Source organism: Narcine bancroftii, chromosome 3, assembly GCF_036971445.1.
Source record: "Narcine bancroftii isolate sNarBan1 chromosome 3, sNarBan1.hap1, whole genome shotgun sequence".
NCBI classification, from domain to species: Eukaryota; Metazoa; Chordata; class Chondrichthyes; order Torpediniformes; family Narcinidae; genus Narcine; species Narcine bancroftii.
The window spans coordinates 83,732,186-83,748,445 of NC_091471.1; the positions used below are offsets into that span (position 1 = coordinate 83,732,186).

A 16,260-nucleotide genomic window follows, 5' to 3' on the forward strand; every position below is an offset into this window, starting at 1 on the left:
TCACATTTGATTCGCTGAAACCGGCATACTTGGACTTTGACCAGCCCATCACTCACTTTCCCCCACGGTGCAGGAGTCGACTCCTAAAAACAGTGCCCCGATCACCAGTTCTGGGGGGGGGGGGCGAGTGTAGTGTAGCAGCCCGAGGCACAGGCCTCGGGCTGACACAGAAAATGGCCGTAGAACGCGGCAACCAGCAAAACATCATGCGGGCTGAAACATCCTTTTCCATAGGCCGCCGGCAGAGCGGTGAAACTGACCATCATAGCTGGTGGATCGCAGGGGACCCAATCACGGCCCAGGAATCTGAAGTAACCAATTGGCAGCAGGCTCGGTCAAGCCATGCCCTGGTGGTGACATGGCCGAGCTGACTATAAAAGGCAGAGCACCCACTGAATAAACTCAGTGTCGAATACACACTACTGGTGTGTGTGTCTTCCTTCCCCTGCGGTTTCGAGCCACAGCATTAAAGCTACAACTGAGAGCTATAACCTAGCTGTAGCTGTAGTGACCTTGCTACAGCCTCTGAATCCAAGTGCCTGCAATTCACTTCCATTAATTAGGATACAATTTTACTTTAGTCAAGATAAACTAATGTAATAATATTGACGAGCATTTTCAAGCCTATTTATATGCTGGATCTGTGGAATTAATCAGCACGAGCATTTATTAAATAATTGAGTGAATTATTCCATAATTTTAACTGAGATTCTCTATTTTGCAGATTGCGATAAGTAAATCTAGAGCTGAACACCTTTTGATCAGCTAGTCAGTTAGTTTTATGGTACATGAATTCCTTTCTTTCAAATATGAATGCCTTTAACAATAATCAATTTGAAAAGCAACGCTTGCAAACATAGAAACAGCTCCTACGTACAACAAAAAAATGACAGATGGTGAAGTGTGTAACTCAATCTAAGCATTTCACATGACAAAAATCCAGATGCCTGACCCCTGCAGTTCATGAAATGTTTCTTGCTCCTGCACAATCCACTTCATACCCATTCACTTTTATTCTTTCTGAATTATTCACAATTTTAAGGACAAAGAAACAGCTTTAAATATGAATGTTTGAAAAAGGTATTGAATAAACAGTAACTATGTTTGCCTTTGTTTCTTTATTTAATTTATTCTGTAGAAACGAAAACTGAATCCAAAATTGCTTTCTGCTCTGGTGCATATCTAACACCTGTTCTTTCAAATGAGGATCATATGTAATTAAAGAACACTTTGAAAGCACAAAGACACAATTTCCTCAGTCTATGGTTCCTGAAAATCTGTCATCACAACAGCATCTGGTGGACTGATTCACACAAAAGAACAAAATATTTTGGAGGGCTAAATTAAGCAATAATTTAAAAGTAAAAATGCAATCTATCAAAACCTAACTGGCATGTTTTAAGTTAATATTTTCATTAAATTTTCAGGATGAATGCTGCACTTTTGTTGATGAAGTGCAGACATGCTACAGTGAAAAGCTGGAAGGGAGAACCTAACCCTTTTGTTCATTGAGAATGCATGTTTTTCCCTTTAGCTCCCTAATGGCTTTCTCTGTTCAGTCCCTTTTGTCAGATACACAAACTCAGTTTACAGAGAAGTGGAGATCACTGCAGGACTAAATTACTGTATGTTATTGCAATTAATTCTTTGAGGTGGGCTTTCATATGTAGTATAGGAGCAATATAGTTGTTTTTAATGCACATTAGCTTGAATTACTCTTGATTACTACATTTAAGATCCCTTTCCTCTCACTGGCCTAATTCTTTTTTAAAATTTACCTTGAACACTTTCTATGATTTTACTAAGTTCTATCTTTTATGTAACTTCAAGATGTTCTCCTTCATTGCTAATCCTATAATTTCCATGCTAGTAATTCAGTCTTGTTAAAATTAAATGGATGGAAACACAAAGGCTTGATTTTAGCCTCTGAATTGGTCTGCCCTAAGATGATGATCTTAGGCATTCTAAATCAGCTTTGCCAGTAAACCCTCTTTCTACACTCTGTACCCCAACTAAGGTGATTACATATTCCTCTTTTGCCTACTTTCGTTCTCAAGAATTTGGCTTACTTTATCTCACATTTTTGCTGGAATTGCTCAGTTTTCTTTCTCATTGAGCAAGTGTTCTATGCTGCAAATTTGTTGCATCCTATCCATTGGTATACCACAAAAAGTTCATCTGACAGATGCACTGGTAAGGGTGCTATTTAATTCTGACTGACGAATACACTGACAAACTGATTTTTAAACAAGCAATGAACTAGCTTTCATTTTTTTGGATTAGTCAGAACAAATCTATAACCCTTTGTAGATACCTATCTCTGAATACGAACAAATGATGCAAACTGCCTGTGGTATTACCCATTATAACTGCACATTAATTCAAAATGAACTTCAAATGCATTCTCTACTTTATCACTGGCTCTTGTATTTTATTCTGTGGCTCATCTTAGCACTTTGCTTCATGCAATGTCACTCATTTGTTGGGCAGGTTTAAATACATGCTTCAGATTTTATTCTGTATCCTACACAAAAATAACACAGTGACAGGCATCATTAAAGCTCCAGAACTATACCCCACAGCAGAAAACTTTGCACCTTTTGCAATTGAATTAATGTGTGAGGGTATGATGAAAAAGGAAAGCTTTTAAAATATTCCTTGATCCATTATCAACTTATCCCAAAGAGTCTTGACTCAAACTGTCCACAGTTCCTCCCTTCCCCCACCCCCAAAATTGTTGCTGCTCTTTTCTTACAGAGTAGTGGGTGCCTGGAATGTATTGTCAGGGTGGGTACAACAGGGATATTGAAAAAGCTCTTATATATGTACATGGATAAAGCAAAATAGAGGGTTATAAGTGTGAGGAAGGAAGATTAGATTGTTGTTTACAGAGGTCTGAAGGGCTTGTTATGTACAGTAATGTTCCATGTTCTATGACCCATGATTTCCTCCACCAGTTTGCTTTTATCTGCTAGGATCTTTCTTCCTGGCATAGCTTATCAGGAAATATAATGACCATAGATAGAAATGAAGTGATATATTCATTAATTTGCTTGCATGAAATTAGTTGGAATTCTGCATAATTAGTACAATCCACGCAGTGACAATTGGTGCAAGTGTTAACTGCATCTGCCTCAGACTTGGACTGACTGAATTCAGCAACTGCAGAAAGGGTTGCAGCAACTTGCTTGAACATGATACCAACCCCACCACACTTGTTAACACTGGAGTGGCAATGACAAAGTCTGTCACCCACAGCTGACAACATTTTTTTTAAATAAAGAAGCTAAATGTTCAGCTCTTGGTGACAGATCAGAAAAGGTCAGGCATGCATTGTAACCGCCAGTGCTGTGAAAACCATCTCAAGTGTGTTTGAAGCACATTCCAAAGGATTCAAAGACAGTATTTGCACATGATATTAGAGGACATAAAGCAAGGTTAATGACTAGATTCAGGAGATAGAAAGAGGTTTGGTGCCCTGTAGGTCTCAAGTGCAAATTAATTTCCAAATATAGTTAGATCTTAAAAAAAGGGATCTACTTTGAAAATAATGCTAATAAAATATTTCATCTTTGAATAGTGCTTTACATAATTCCAAAAAACATCAGTAAACAATGTCCTTACAATGGAATACAACTCAAGTGGGATGAACTCAAATGGGATGAGCTTGGTCAGCATGAATAGTTGGGCCGAAGGGCCTGTTTTCCTGCTGCAGATCTCTATAATTCTTGAACCTGTTACCTTTCTTCTTCACGTTCAATCCCTCTGAATTGCAGATGAGTTGCTTGTACTCCATTTCAAAGGACTGGATGATGTGTGTCTGTGAGTTATTTTAATATGATACCATAAGGACCTAAGCCAATCACAAGGGGACACTTTTTTTCCCCTCAGCATCAGAACTGGCCATTCTTGCTGCAATACATCCAACTGTAATTTTGGATCAATTCTTACTGTCTCCACCAGCATAGCCTGTCTTGTGGACACATCCCGCACCACTGCATTTCTCAGTTTTACCAAAAATATCGGAAATACTCAGCAGATCATGCAGCATCTGCAGAAAAAAATAGCACTTTAGGTTTGAGATCCTTTATCAGAATTGGGAAATAAAGAAAATAAGTTAATTTTCAGATGCAGAGAGGATAAGGAGCAATGGGCAGCATCAAGGGACCATTTTTGGATAGCATAAGGGCAAAAAGGTTAATTTGACTGTTAGAATGAGATTCTGGTGTGGAATTGAGTTCTAAGTTTAGGATTGTTCATCACAGAATATTGAGAATAGACTAGAAGGTTATCTGTAGCATCACTTAGCCATGTTAAGAGCACAACTTGAAGAGTAAAGGATTATTTTTGACCATCACATCAATGTAAGCCATAGTCAAGTCATTGGAAATACTTATTCCTAAGAGCTTGAAACTATCTACTCTTTCAAATTTCTGTGCCAGTATTGTGGACAGGGATGTGGATTCTGTTTCTCTTCAGAAGTCAATGATCATCTCCTTCAACTTATTGAGAGAGAGGTTGTTATCTTGGCATCATGCCTCTAAGCTTTCATTCACCTTCCTCGATTCCATCTCATCACAAGTTGATACTGTGGTGTCATTGGCAAATTTGAAAATTGAATTGGAACACTATTTAGCTGTTTAGTTGTGAATTTCGAGGGATTCTACTTGCGGATTGAGTACATACCCTTGAGGAGTGCTGGTATTGAGTGTAATTGTGGAGATGTTGCTACCCATCATCCCTGTCTGCAGTTTGTTAGACAAGGATCCAGTTGTAGAGGAGGATGCTGTGGACAAGATCTGAAAGTTTGGGATTGAGTCTCCTAGGGACTATGGTATTGAAGACAGAGCTGTAGTCTATAAACAGCACTCTAACATAGGTGTCCTTGGCATTAGGTGTTCTAGTGCCAAGTGGAGAGCCAGGGATCTTCCATGGATCTATTTGAATGGTAACAAATTAAAGTGGGTCAAGGCTGTCTGGTAGGATAGAGCTCATGTGAGCCATGACCAGCCTCTCAAAGCACTTCACACTGGAGGATGTCAGAGCCACTGGTCGGTAGTCTTTTAAGCCCATTATTGTGCTTTACTTTATTACTTGCATGATGGTGTCCTCTTGAAGCAAGTGAGGAGATATGGTGAAATTAAATATGTCTGTGAGTACGACTGCCAGTTGATCTGTGCAGGCTCTCATGGCATGTCCCAGGAATCTGTCCATTTGGCCAAATCCTTATTAAATACAAGTGGAGAAGGATAAACCACTGACTGTGAACAAACAAAAGAGATAGGCAGCAGAGAAAAGCTTCTTCAGGGTTGATGCTCTTAGAAGAGACGTGGCAGTGAATTCAACAGTAAATGAAAATTTAAAAATCTATTATTGTCAGAAATCTGAACTAAAAATAGATAGTGGGAACTGAAATTGAAAGTTTCCAAGCCAACTGGGAACTTCCTGCTTGCTTGCATTATGGAAAAGTAAGCTTCAGGTCAAAGTTCAGTTACATATTTCTACAGATGGAGCATCCAACAAGATGAACTCAGCTCCCAATGATTTCCCAACAAACCTGCCAGAACAGCTGATGATTCCTTGAAATGGTGCAGCAGGTAGGCTTGTCTCTGGTATTCAAACATGCTTTTCTTCATATCAGCTACTGAGTGTAAATGCATTGATTTTGCTGTTCCTTCTAAGGGAGATGTAACTGTATGTTGCACAGGACTTGACATCAGCCATCCGCATGAGCGATTGGATTTGTAGGAGACTAACCCTAAGCCGTTTCCTTCAAAGTGTTTACACTTTTCTATATGGAATTTCTTTTATGCTCTTAAAATTATCTGTCTTTTTTAAGGGTTTAATAGGAAATTATCTAACACCATCAGTATAAATATTATGCAGTAAAACCCCTGTTATCTGGAATTCAGGCAACCAGCAAAAAAAAATTGTGGAAATTAAAAACGAAAGCTAAAATATACAGAGGTTTAAAATTGGTGCACCTCACCAATCTCAAGCATACAGAGGTTTAAAATTGGTGCACCTCACCAATCTCAAGCAATGGAAAATTCACTTCTGTGGTATCTACCAATCCCCATAGGTGCCAGATATCAGGGGTCTTACGCTATTAATAAGTTCCAGAGGTATCTAACAAATACAGTTAAACTTTCTCCAATTAAAAGTACTGGTAAATAAGTAAATAAAATTCTGTTGTCTTTGTATTCGGACACAATGAATACACTTTGACGCTGACCTGAAGCCCCCTTCTGAAGAAAGGATGAGCAATACATAAGATGAATATCAAAGGACGTCCAATCGCAGATGTCGTCAGAAATGACGTGAATAATATTGAATGGAAACAACCAGTAAAAAGGGAATAACGTAATGTGTTACAAAAGAATTTTACTGTTCTGAGTCACAAGTAGATTTTTAGGTTGTGTTTTCATTAACAATGTAAGATTTGAGCTCAGATATTGTTTGTGATAATGTTTGATGCTTTTTTGTTCACAGAGCAGTTTATTCATTAAAATAACAAATGCCTGTTTTTTTTCTGAAACAGTTGTTTCCAGTTACTGGTATTTCAACTCATCTAGTAAAATGAAAGAATCTTTTGAATAATTGAACCAAATGTGTTCAATTTTTCTATTATCCTTTGTTGAAGTATTAGGGTCCATCTTCGATACAAAATTCAGTTCTGCTTGTGTTAGCTGTATTCACTAATTTCATTTTCTGATGTTGATGATGTTTATGCAGTTTTGATTTTAATAAAAATGCTCCCACACTATCACATTTTCTACATGAATTTTTTTTTAAATTAGAAAGCTTTGGTTAACTGCAATATCTGACCATATGGTTAAATGTACTAATAAAATGAACATTTCTATATACTTTTGCAAGAAATATAGTCACACTAAACAGTGAGTAAAATATTATAAATAGTAAACACTTAAGAACATTATTTCTTGATGCATGTGCTGTGACCATATTTTATCACTAAATGTCTGTTACCATGGTAACTATTTTGATACCTCGATGTGAAGCTCTGGTGCTAATTTGTATTTCACGTTCAATGCTAGGTTATAATCTTTATTTCCATGGTTACTTATGAGAGCATATCTCATTGATGATTTTCATGAGATTTATTCACTTGTTTAACATTTTTGCGTTCATGATACTGGTCCCCAATAAAAGATGACCTATGTAAGCAGGTAGAACTCACTAATGAAATGTGCCGTTCTAATGAGGGTAGATGATCCTATTGTCTCATGGTTGTCATGAGAGCATACCTCGCATTTGAAGATGTACTAAGTTACAAAAATTCAGTGCCTTTGCATTCTTGAAACTTAATTGTTCCAATATTGTCTTGGCCAGATATCTAGATTATAAACTCTATAAATTTCATCTTATCTGAAAATCTCTCTTCTGCCTCGCAACAGGCCTTATTCTCCCTTCTTCCCTTTCCCAGGCTGGGCAATATTTAAAATTCCTACACATGTAGTTAAGTCCTTTCATGGTAGTAATGAGACACCTTCTTGAACTGCAGTACAGTCACTGTTCTGGTGAAGGAGCCCCACAATAAAGAATAACGATCTGCTTCCAAACCAGGGTGGTGTGCGACTTGGAAAGGAACACGCATCTGCTGCCCTTGGCTTTCTTGGGTGGTAGACAGGCATTGGGCTTGAGCTGTCAAAGCAGATGGCATGGCTTGGTGCATTTTATTTTGTAAACAGTAAACACTGCAGCCACTGTGCACAGATGGTGGAGGGAAGAAATAGTTAGGGTTGTGGATGTGGTGCCAATTAAACTGTTTCATCCAGGATGATTTGAAGCTTCTTGTGAATTAATGCATCTACACTCACCTCAGCAAGTTCTGAGTATTTTGGGAAGGTGGCTAAGGCAATATTGGGAATAGTTGACACTTGCATGAAAAGAAACCTCAAGAAAGAAATTAGGAAGGCTAAAAGAAGACATGAGGTTGCTTGACAGAAAGCGTGAAGCAAAATCCTAAGGATTTCTACAATGATATTAAGAGCAAAAGGATAGTAAGGGACAAAATTGATCCCCTTGAAAATCAGAGTGGTCAGCTTTGAATGGAGCCAAAAATGATGGGAGAGGTCTTAAGTGTTATTTTTCTTTATTAGTATTTTCTCAGGGAAAGAGCAGAAAGTCGTGGGAACTAAGGAAAACAAGCAGTGAGGTCATAGAACCTATACAGATTAAAGAGGACGCCCTATCCCCAGGGCCTGACAAGATATTCCCTTGGACTTTGAGGAAGACAAGTGTAGAAATTGCAGGAGGTTCTGGCAGAAATATTTAAAATGTTCATAGCCATGGGTATGATGCCAGAGGATTGGGGTGGATGGGTTTCCATTGCTTATTGAAGCTGAAAATTATAGGCCAGTGAGTCTGACATCAGTAGTTGTTACATTATTGGAAGGTGTTCTCAGAGATCAGATATACAATTATTTGGATAACCATGGACTGATTAGGGATAGTCAACATAGCTTTGTGCGTGGTAGGTCATGTTTAACCAATCTTATAGAGTTTTTCGAGGACGTAACCAGAAATGTTGATGAAGGAAAGGCTGTGGATGTTGCCTACGTGGAGTTTAATAAGGCCTTTGACAAAGTCCCACATGTAAAGTTAGTCAGGAAGGTTTAGATGCTAAATATTCATGTTGAAGTAATGAACTAGATTCAAAAATTGCTGAATGGGAGAAACAGAGAGTAGTGGTGGATAATTGCTTCTCAGATTGGAGGCCTGTGACTACTGGTGTGCCTCAGGGATCAGTGCTGGGACCATTTTGTTTGTCATCTACATCAATGATCTGCATAATAATGTGGTAAATTGGATCAGCATGTTTGTAGATGATACTAAATTGGAAGTGTTGTGGAAAGTAAAGAAGCTTTTCAAACCTTGCAGAGGGATCTGTACCAGCTGGAAAAATGGGCTGAAAAAATTGCAGATGGAATTTAATGCAGACAAGTGTGAGGTGTTGCATTTTGAAAGGACAAACAAAGAAAGAACCATACATGGTAAATGGTAGGTCACTGAGGAGTGCGGTAGAACGGAGGGATCTGGGAATATGATACATAATACCCTGAAAGTGGCATCACTGGTGGATAGGGTTGTAAAGAGAGCTTTTGGCATATTGGCCTTCATAAATCAAAGTATTGAGTATAGGAGTGGGGATGTTGTGTTAAAGTCGTATAAGATATTGGTGAGATCAAATTTGGAGTATTTTGTGCGGTTTTGTCACCTAAGTACAGGAAATATATCAATAAGATGTAAAGAATGCAGAGTCATTTTACTAGGATGTTGTGAAGTCTTCAGGAACTGAGTTACAGGGAAAGGTTAAACAGGTTAGGATTTTATTCCCTGGAGTGTGGAAGAATGAGGGGAGATTTGATAGAGGTATTTAAAATTATGAGGGGGTGTAATGGATCTGTGTTAATAATAATATTTAGGTTAATGTTAAGCTATATTTCATATAAAATGTTTTACTAAAGTAAGTTATAGAGTTAAAAATATTTGTAATGTGGGAATTGTGAGCTGGATATATGGTCACACACTGGTCACAGCACATTTACAGAGGACCATTGAACTCAGAGAGAGAATTCATTCTCAGAGTCGATGCGTCTGGAAAGCAGAGCCATAATGGAACTGGAGTGTTCTTAATTGAAACTCAAAGACTATGTGTGGTTTCTTAAAAGCATTTTTTTGTAAATGCAACATTCTGATGACACGTGCCTAGACTTTGTGGAATCATAAAATTACTTAAGCAAGGTCAAGTGTTATTGATTTAAGTGGTTTGGAAAAGGCAAGAGGATTTGCAGAAATGAAAATAAAACTGTGGTGATATCACATCACATGATGTCAGAGAACAATATTGTGAAGACAGAAGACTGAAGACTGAAGAAACTTGACATCCTGGAAAAAACAAGATTGAGACAGAAATCTCGAGAAAGAGAGGGAGATGCTGCTTTATATTTATTATCCTTATCATAGGCGATGCACTACATAAGTGGCTTTTAAATAAGTAAGACCACTTCAGATTGCTCTTTTAAGAAATGAGAGGCGGCCTCATACCCAGAAGATGGTCACTCCTGTTTAAGAAATAACTCATCGTGAAGATCATAGTTCCACAAGCCTTGATAGGGGAAAACTTGTGAAAACACTCGTGAAGTATATCTCTCTGAAAGACAGATCATTGAAAGACTTGTGAGTTTAAAGAGATCTGAAGATATAATGTTTTAAAGTGCTTTGTAATAACTTCTGAACCATGATTTAAAAAGATGATGAAGTTCAGCAAGAAGTTTGAAACTGGACTTTAAAATTTACTTTTCAGACTCAAATTTAAACTAAAATAGTTTTGGACTTTAACACACGCACATTTATGTTTGCACATAGTGGGGTTAAATTCAATTTAAGTTTAGGGATAAGTAAGAAATGTTATGCTATTAAGAGTTTAATAAAATCTATTATTTTGAATTTACCATTGTCTGGTAGCTTTTCCATTCCTAATCCTTTGTCAATACTAATAAGGTTTTGTTAGTAGGTGAAATACAAATCAGAGGACATGGGTTAAGTGTGAAAGGGAAAAATTTAGGGGGAACATGAGGGGGAACTTCTTCACACAGAGAATGGTGGGAGTGTGGAATGAGCTACCAGCTGAAATAGTGAATGCAGGCTCAATTTTAACATTTAAGAGGAATTTAGACAGTACAAGGATGGAAGAGGTATGGAGGGCTATGGACCAGGTCAGTGGGACTAGGCAAAAAAAAATGGTTCAGCACAGACTAAAAGGGCCAAAGAGGCCTACTTCTATGCTGTAATGTTCTATGGTTTTATCTGAGATATTGACTTATCATTTCTCTCTGCATGGTTCATTGAGTCCCTCCAACTTCACTTCGTTCACTCAAGATTTAGCATCTGTAGCTGTTCACCTTTTCCCCACTTGTCTCTTTCAAGTTCTGTAAGGACATTATCCCTTTCTTCCAGTTTCTTCATCTCCTCTGCCTCTGATCTCAAGATGAGCCCTTCCATTCCAGGGTATCTGAATTGTAGCTTCCCTTCTATGGAATTTCATGCAGCCTTCTCCCACATTTCCTCCACGTCCCAGACTTCTGGTCTCACCACTTAACAAAGGAATTTTGTTTTGTGTAAAATGTGTACATGAGAATAAACTGAATCTAGAATCCTGAATCTTGAACATTAACTTTTCCAGTTTCAGGTAACCTTTTCCTCCTGTCTTCCTTTCTCTCTTTCTTCACCTCCAGTCCATCCATTTATATTCCCTTTTCCATACCTCCTCCCATTTTCCACCATCAAGTTTTCCTCCTGTCCCCCATCACCTTCTACCTACACATTTTACCCACTGGACCACATCTCTATCTGGTTCCATCTGTCATTTATTGTAAGACTTTCATTGCATCTTTTAATTTTTAAACAGTAACAGGCCAATTTGGTCTTCCAAGTTCGTGCTGCTTAATTTACACCGCATTAACCTACAGCCAGGTACATTTTTGAATGGTGGGAGGAAACGAGAGCCCCTGGAGAAAACCCACACAGACACGGGCAGAACGTACAAACTCCTTACAGACAGCGCAGGATTCTAACCAAGTCGGTCTCGATCACTGGCGCTGTAAAGGCGTTACGCATACCATTACGCCAACCATGCTGCACATATTGTAAATTATACTTGTGTATATAACAATAAACTCCCAGTTATTAACTTATTCATCTCTCCATTATTGGTTCCCATTATTATCTTTCTTACTTATGAATTCCAGCACCGAAAGCCTTTGCATTCCTGCTTATCATCTTGTGGCATCTCTGCCTCCACCTCCATCCTCTCCATCCTCCATCTGGCTGTGAGACTAGTGAACAATATTGTCATCATTGAGGTCTGATGTATATTTATATTGATTTTGAATTGTATTTAAATAACATTGTGGTAATATTGTTTGGTTGTTTATATATTCAGTCAGATGACAATAAACTAGAAATAGAACTGCCTTTTTTATTTTCCTTTGTCTACTTCACTTATCACCCACCTATCTCCCAACTCCACCATCCACCCTTTTCATTCAGCTCTTTCTGCCCAGCATCCTGCACCCCCGTACTCGGTTTCTCTTTCACCTACTGGCCCACGTCTCACCCCTCTCCTTTTCCTCTTTATACTGTCTATCTTCCTTCTCCAGTTCAGATGCAGGTTCTCGATGCAAAATGTTGACAATCCCTTTTCCCTCACAGATGCTGATCGACCTGCTGAGATCCTCCAATGGTTATTTCTCTTTGCTCCAGATTCCAGCATCTGCAGTCTCTTGTATCTTTATCTTACAGTTAGCCTCAGCATCTATGAGGTAGGAAAGAAAGGATCAGCCACGAGTCTCCTTTTAAAGCTACTCAGTGCCTCCTGTCAAAAAAGCATGTGTGTGGATATGATCAAATTGGCCACTAGCATCATAAAAGCTTGTCAGGCACATGACCTGAGTCTATATATGGAGAGCAGACACTTCAACCCAGTGACAGCTGTAATGTTTGGCTATTATCAATGGTATAATTTATTATAGACTACCCATAACAACTGCCACTGGCTAGTTACCCAATTTACATCCCACCTAATTCTCTCTACCTTTTATTTCAGTTTTAATTGACTCCAAAGTAACAAAGGGATAGTGGATCCTTCACCACTGTTTCATCAATCAACTCAACCAAAGATTGCTTCCAGCACATGTTGTTTATTTTTCCCAGTGGAAAAATTGAAGTGCACTATTTCACTTTGCTTTTCTGCACTGGAGGGTAAATTGATTGCAATTTATTTCTATAAATTCCATGATTCATCCTGGTTACCAGTACTCTTCACCATTCATAGAAAGACCCCATTCTTTTCAGTTTCAATTTAGGTTCAGTAAAATCTTTCTATGTCAAATGAATGTATATTAGAAAATTTTAAGTGAATTTTAACGAATGTCCAGTTATTAGTTTTGATGCTGGTACGGACATGGGGAGAGCGGGGATCCTACTGCCCAGTCTGACTGACAATGGCTTCCTACAGGCTTTAAACAGCTTGTTAAAGGAACTGATCAGGTTTTATTTAAAATCCTGGCAGCACCTGTGTTCGGCAGCGGCCTCGAAGGTTTGCAAACTCTAGGAGAGCAGTATACTAGCATAGGGCACCAGTAACGAGGAGAACCCCCTTCCCCCTCAGGTGAGAAAGCAAAGCAGAGGAAATAACCCTAAGGACCACAGTGACCACAGTGACAGACCAGCAAGGGTCTCACTGGCTGAAGGAAACATGCAGGTGGTGTGCTGTTGGTGACTTGCAGGCGAGGAACCCACACAGGCTGCGGGCTCAAGGCCAAAGGACTCCCACCAGGCTACAGACTGCTGGATACTGGCTCATGAGAACCATGTAACAGAAAGGGGATTCAAGAGGCTGCCAAGAGCCAGGAGGTCTCCCAAAAGGTCCAAGAAAGACTCCAGAAGGACCATGGGCATTGAAGGCTTCCTCATCTTATCAGAGGTTTGGATCTGAGCTGGAGTTGTAGATGATTTGTGCTGAACCTGGAGGTTTATGCCGCTGCAGAGGCTGTGGGAGTGTTGAAGGCGAATCCACGGACACTCAGGGACTCTGGGGGCGTCTCTTTTGCTTCCCTTCCTCTGATTGTAATGGGTGCTGAGCAATGCTAATAGGAAATCTTTGCCTTATGGCAGGCTAAATGCAATTTTGTGCAATATCAGATTTCTATTTAATTACATGACAATAAATAGTATCTGATCCGATATATACAATTGATACACAATTTAAAAACAGCCTAAAAACTCAAAATAGTGAATGATTCCTGCCTTCACTATAAAATAAGCAAATTATTGCAGTGGTACTCCGGTAATGGCTGAAACAAACCAATTCAACAAACCCATAAATGTTCTGATGAAAGGCCATGGGCCTGAAATGATCATTCTCTTCTCTCCCCGCAGATCTTTTGAGTATTTCCCAGTTTTCTGCTTTTATTTCAATTTTGCCTTTTTTGGGGGAGTATGATTCATGAATGTTTTTTTTCCAGACATTCGTCCAAGAAAAGAAACACTTTATAAAGTAAATGTAAAATGATTTGTTTTTTTGCCATTTCAAAAATTAATAACATTTTAAAATATTCCTGAATTACTAATGGTACAAAGCAAAAATGTTCTTATAGATCCAAAGAGCATTGGTTAACTCATGTTTGCCAATGAGAGTATTTGACCAGAATAGAATTTGAAATTTAAAATTACAAGAGGGTTATGTTCTTCATTGAGGATCACCGAGGCTGTGATATTTTCCCTATGAAGAAAACTGGAATGAACTTAAAAATTCTGCTTATTTTTGAGGGGATGAAACTTTCAGATGACATCATCATCATTTGAGAACCAATCAAAGGACTACCTGTTCATGCTGATGGGACCAGCATGGCAAAACATTTGCTGTCAGGACAGCCTGCCAGCCTGCCTTGACAAATGGTTGTCGATCTGAAATCTTAACTCTTTTTTTCCACAGATGCTCCCTGATCGGTCAAGCGTTTCCAGCTGTTTCTGTCTCTTTTTTTCGTTCTAAACTTAATCGGAAGTGGTGGCTGAGGTTTGACAAACAACTCTGAGGTAAGAGCCCGGTGAATGGTGGGACAGAAGTCCAGGCCCGTTCTATTGGTCGCAAAAAGCAATTGGTGCATCGTAACTGATTGTTTTAATGAAAAGGTTTGAGGAGAATTTTGCGCTGCTGAATCTTTAAACTGCTGAGAAAATTGCCCTTCTTACCCTGATACCAGTTAACCCATTGAAATCAGTAGTGGAAGAGAAGGAGTGTTCTACAATAGGCTGCATCAGAAATCTGCCTAGCAACCAAAAAGAAACATCCATAAACTTGTCGCTGAAAAAGAAACCAATATCTCATACTACTTTAAAGTAATTGGTTCCTGATATAGAAACATTTCAGATAACATTTGCTGAAAAGGCCATAATAAAGGTTTTATTATAGTGTCAGGAGGTTTCTATTTAAGTTTTATCATTCATCAGTGATAAGTTGTCGTTCATGTTTCAACAGATAGTTGTAACCCTAGGGAAGTTATTGTAAACTGATGTAAGCTGCATTTTCGTGGTATATGAAATGTTCCCACGTGAAAGGTATGACTAACACAAGGGATTCGTCAGAACACCCGCCTCGATATGTTTTTGTTTTGGAATTGCAGCATTTCTTTCAGTGTAATCACTGATCAGCAATGCTAGTCAAAGATTATAAAGTCTGCCTTGAGAGCAAATATAACTTATCTATCTATTGCTATGAAATTGTTATGGTTGCAGTAATTTTATCATTCCTTCTCTTTATTGGAATGACTGAAACAATCAAGGTCAACACAAAGTCTGTTGATGCTGGAAAATAGAGCAATGCACAGAAGGGCTGGAGAAACTCAAAAGGTCATGCAACCTTCATGGAAAACAAAGGCAGTTTTGGGCCTGCACCGGTCTTCGGGTGTGCCAGAGATAGGACAAATGCTGAAATAAGATGGGGGGTGGGGGAAGGGGAGGTGCAGTCCAGACTTGCAGATGAACACCACTGGGAGGTGGAAGAGTTGGGAGGTGAAGGGGAAGGAGGCAAAGGGCTGAGAAAAGTGTTCTGTGACAGGAGGAAGGGAGGGAGGGAATTGGGTTCTGGAAGAAGGAAGGTGCAGGTGACAGGCAGGAGAAAAAGAAGGAAAGGAAAGAAGCAAGAACAAAGGTGCTCAGTGAAGTGATCTCCCAGTTTGCCTCCAGTATTTCTGATGTAGAGGAGGCCAATTTAGGAGCACCTGATGCAGTAAATGGCCCCCTACAGATTCACATAAAGTATTTCTTCACTTGGAAGGTCTTTTTGGGGCTTGAAATAGTGGGGAGGGAGGAGAGTAGCACTTCTTGTAGTTACAAGGGTAGGTACTGAAGGGGTAATTGGAGGGAAAGGATGGAGTCACTGAGAGATTGGTTCCTACAGGAAGCAGAGAGGGGAGGTATGGGATCCCATTGTAGATGACAGATATTACAGAGGATTGCAATTTAGATGAGGTTTCCGGAACGGTGGAAAATGGGTATTCTATCTTTGTTGCATCTGGTGAGGGGAGTGGGAGGATGTGTTGGGAAGGGGCCAGGGTGGATTTGCCGAAAATAAAGAAGATGAAGGTGAGGGCTGAGAAGAAGGAAAGCCACATTCTCTGAGGAATGAAGACACCTCAGATGCCCTGGAATGGAAAGCTTTAGCAAGTGAGAAGA

The 16,260-nt window shown here is 39.2% G+C and overlaps 1 long non-coding RNA gene across 2 annotated transcripts in view; it reads left to right on the forward strand.

Moving 5' to 3' along the window:
• The first annotated feature begins 5,509 nt into the window (after positions 1–5,509).
• LOC138756152 (uncharacterized) overlaps positions 5,510–16,260 on the forward strand; it is a 33,770-nt gene continuing 23,019 nt past the window's right edge. Inside the window, exons 1-2 of one of the 2 annotated variants that reach the window (XR_011352805.1) lie at positions 5,510–5,597; positions 14,522–14,622. This is a non-coding gene — a long non-coding RNA (uncharacterized lncRNA). Of the gene's footprint in view, positions 5,598–14,418; positions 14,623–16,260 lie in introns of those variants that run through there. The other variant, XR_011352804.1, reaches the window with a different exon arrangement.